Below are 5,000 nucleotides of genomic sequence, written 5' to 3' on the forward strand. Positions count from 1 at the left end.
TAGCCATGGTAACAGCTTGAGTCATCCTGGCGCCAAGCGCCTAGCAGCTTCTGAGAGTGAAATATCAAGGACTGCATCATCATTACATCTCTTCCTCTCCTCCCCCTCCTCCCTCAGTACTGTTACAGATGGCATCCAGCTCTCCTCCACACACACACACACACACACACACACACACACACACAGATATTTAGACACCACTGTCACAGACACATACACATGATTCCGTACATTTCTACATTCAAAGCCAGGATTTCAAAGCCAAGACTTCCTCATTACACACACACACACACACACACACACACACACACACACACACACACACACACACACACACACACACACACACACACACACACACACACACACACACACACACACACACACACACACACACACACACACACACACACACACACACACACACACACACACACACACACACACACACACTCACTCACTCACTCACTCACTCACTCACTCACTCACTCACTCACACACTCACACACTCACACACTCACACACACACACACACACACACACACAGATAGTTAGGCACCACAGTCATAGACACATGCGCAAGATTCCGTCCATTTGTACATTCAAAGACAGGATTTCAAAGCCAAGACTTCCACATTACTGTATGCGTAAATATGTCCGGTATGGCATGCGGTATATCTGTGTATGTGTCTGACAGTGTGTGATTGTGGTTGCGCATTTGTGTGTGCGTGGTTGTGTTTGTGTGTCTGTTTGTGGTTGTGATTGAGTGTGTGTGGTTGTGGTTGTGTGCGTAAGTGTGTGTGTGTGTGTGTGTGTGGTTGCACTTGTGTGTTTGTGTGTGTGCGTTTGAGTGTTTGTGTGTGTTTGTGTGTGTGTGTGTGTGTGTGTGTGTGTGTGTGTGTGTGTGTGTGTGTGTGTTCGTGTGTGTGTGTGTGTTGTGTGTCCATGTGTGCATGCACACAATAAGACAAATTTCATCATGATGTTTAAACATGGACTGGTATACATCATATCTGACTGTGTGTATGGGACAGACATACATAGAATGTGCATGTTCGTGTGTGTGTGTGTGTGTCTCAGTGTGTGTTTGTGTGTATTTACTTGCACCCAATACAAATATATCCGCTAAAACATAAAGAATCTTTTATGGGAGTGACACCTTGTGTCAGCACAGTAGTGGGTGGCCATTCGGCTTCAGGCTCCTTTACGAGCCACTCTCACCCAGGCAGACGACAGGTACACAAACACACACACACACACACACACACAAACTGGCAGCCTGCCATGACATCATAAGAAATGGGGAGTTTGCCTTTGAGCTCAACTATAAACCATTGCCCCCTGTAGAAGACTCTTATTCGCCGGTATCTGTTTGGAGTGATTTATTGCATTATATGTCCTTATGTGTCTGTGTGAATGTTTATTTGTGATTGGAGCCTTGTCAAAGAAAATTTTCTGTAACCCTTGTGTAACAGACAATAAAGTACTATCTAATCTAATCTAATCTAATTGAAACACACACACACACACACACACACGCAAGTACACAGACACACAAAATGGCCTGAGCCTTTAAATCACACACACACACACACACACACACACACACACACACACACACACACACACACACACACACACACACACACACACACACACACACACACACACACACACACACACACACACACACACACACACACACACACACACACACACACACACACACACACACACACACACACACACACACACACACAGAAAGACACAAACACACATGCACATGCACACACATACACACACACACACGTACAACTTTAAATCATGCATACACACACATACATACACATACATACACACACACATACACACACGCACACGCACACACACACACACACACACACACACACATCACACGGCCGGAGCCTTTAAATCACAGCAGTGTGGGGAGTGAGCCGTAACTCACTTGAGAATCTGCACTAGCCTCGCGCACATCACCCATTTAGGCCCATTTTGGCAGGCCAACGACATTACACATGAGAAACTACATTACCCAGGAACATTAGCGGTGAAATATGCCTGAATGCAGCGCAATCAGGGCAGCAGAACGGCACATCACCGAGCGAGCAGTGTGTGGAGAGAAGATGCCACACACACTAAATTAGCATGTGAACACAAACAGAGCGGAGGACAAACTGCTTTCCACAGGAAGATTAACAACAGTGACTTATCTGCATACTGAATGGGGCTTTGTACTGTATGTGTGTGTGTGCGCGTGCGTGTGTGTGTGTGTGTGTGTGTGGGTGTTTGTTTATGGGTGTGTGTCCTCTACAGAGATTAGGAACAGAAATCACAGTGAAATATGAATTATACACACAACAAATAAGAATTACACACACACACACACACATACACACACACACACACACACACACACACACACACACACACACACACACACACACACACACACACACCTATAAATATCAGCAGTGAACACATTATGCTTGCGGCATGTATCCCTCATAAATACGACCTTGCGATACATAGGGAATGGAAATAGTGGTGTGCGTGATAGATTGTCCCTATGGTTTACGGACTGCCACTGCCTAACACACACACACACACACACACACACACACACACACACACACACACACAGCACAGCCTTCTCCCTATGGTTTACTCCCCAGCATGTGAAAGAAAGGGAAAAAAGAAAGAAAGAAAGGAATACAAAATAGAAAGAAAGAAAAAGGAAGGAAAGAAAGGGAGAAGTAAAGAAAGGCATGTGCATGAGTTTCCAAAATCCTCGGCCTTATTGAAGATGGCAAGGCAACCCTTAACCACTCTCTCTCTCTCTTTCATTTTCTTCTCTCTCTGTTTTGTCTCTTATGTCCTTCCCTCTCTCTCTCTCTCCCTCTCCCTCTCTCTCCCTCTCTCTCTCTCTCTCTCTCTCTCTCTCTCTCTCTCTCTCTCTCTCTCTCCCTCTCTCTCTCTCTAGTGCCTGTCCAAGGGTAAGTGCTGTAAGACCTCCGCTGCGCCTCATCATGAGAGAATAAGAGTGGAGAGTGTGTGAGGACACCCATCACCTCAAGGACGACTCCTCTCCTCCCAGCAGATACCCACGCGGCTCTCCTGCAGACAACCAAGGGTGCCACACTGATAACACACAAGGTCAAGGTGCCCAGCTGCAGGAGCAGAGTCAATGTCTCTGTCTCTCTCTCTCTCTCTCTCTCTCTCTCTCTCTCTCTCTCTCTCTCTCTCTCTCTCTCTCTCTCTCTCTCTCTCTCTCTGTCTCTCTCTCTCTCTCTCAATTCAATTCAATTCAATTCAAAAGCTTTATTGGCATGAATGTGAATGCAATATTGCCAAAGCATCAATCAGGTTATAATAATCGAAGAATAATACATACTGTAATATTAAGTAATAAAGAAAAAAATAATAATAATAATCACACAAAAAAGAAAACTTAGACTAGCTTATACTAATGAAAAATAATAATACATAATATTGAATAATATGAAATACATGAAATACATGACTCTCTCTTTCTCTCTCTGATGGAACCAGAGCAACATGTCCAGGCAGTACAACCCCACAGGTCAGTCAACACTGTGATGACTGTGATGACCCATATTGATATTGCAAATAATAATCTACTATGTGTACACACAAACACACACACACACACACACACACACACACACACACACACACACAATAAACACACACAATGAACACACAAACAAACACACACACACACACACACACACACTGTTACGACCCCCTGTGCCCCTTCAGGCCTTCATGGCCAGTGCATGGGAAATGGTGGCCTAGCTGGCCTAATTAGCCAATCATGCACACCTGGTAAAGGTGTGGGTATTTAAGGGGTTGTTCTCTCTCTTGATTAGGGCACTTTTCGGTTAGGCACATTCTGTTGCAGGCACCTTTGGGTTATCTCTCTCCCACTGGCACCTTCTCCTTCTACCTTTGAACATCATACTGACTTTGGCATACACGCACCCACATGAACACTTGCATACAGTATATGTTTTTATTTTCCCCTAGAAATCTTTTGGTAACGGTTATGCTTTTGGTTCATTTTAAATAAATGCTTTACTGGTTAAAGTTGATCTCTGTTGCCCTCTTTATGTTGTGGCTTAGAGCCGGGTCGTAACAACACACACACACACACACACACACACACACACACACATCTGCATCTCCACTGTGAATACGCAAACACACATACACACACTCACACACAGTACACACCTCAAACAACCTTCACATATGCACACACACACACACACACACACACACACACACACACAGAGTATACACACACGCTCACACACACAAGCCGCTGTCAGCAAGGCAAACTCAGGGAGTGGAGGCAGAACGGGGGAGAAGAGAGAGAACAAACAAACGGAGAGAGAGAAATGGAGTGGGAGAGACAGAAAGTAAGAATGAACGAAATGACAGCACACCAAAAGAGGCACAGAGGCACAGGTTTCTCACATAAGCAACAGAACAGAGGCTCAATGCAGCAGAGAGGAAGGTAAAGAATGAGAGAGAGAGAGATAGAGAGAGAGAAAGAGAGAGAGAAAAGTAGATAGATGCACAGAAAGTCAGAGAGGAAATGTGACACAGAGGTAAGAAATCCAAGAAGCGTAGAGAAGAAAGGATGCATACAGAAGAAGAGGAAGGACAGAAGTAAAGCTGTGGGGGAGAGGAAGAGCAGGAGGAAGAGGAGGAGGAAGGTGTTGACAGCAGACTGACGCTCTGTGACACAAGCAAGTGAAAGAGAGCGTCAAAGAGAAATGAAGTGAGAGAGAGACAGAGAGAGAGGGACAGAGAGAGAGGGGGAGAGAGAAAGAGAGCGAGAGGAGGAAGAGAGAGAGGGAGAGAGAGAGAGAGAGAGAGAGAGAGGGAGAGAGAGAGAGAGAGGCTGAATAGAAGGGAGAGATCCCGGCTGTGGCTGTGACGCACCTGTTCCC

General features: G+C 45.3%; 1 protein-coding gene across 1 annotated transcript in view; it reads right to left on the bottom strand.

Moving 5' to 3' along the window:
* Nucleotides 1-5,000, bottom strand: part of anks1b (ankyrin repeat and sterile alpha motif domain containing 1B) — a 206,517-nt gene that overhangs the window by 140,704 nt on the left and 60,813 nt on the right. The window lies entirely within an intron of this gene.

Source organism: Sardina pilchardus, chromosome 17 (assembly GCF_963854185.1).
Source record: "Sardina pilchardus chromosome 17, fSarPil1.1, whole genome shotgun sequence".
NCBI lineage: Eukaryota > Metazoa > Chordata > Actinopteri > Clupeiformes > Clupeidae > Sardina > Sardina pilchardus.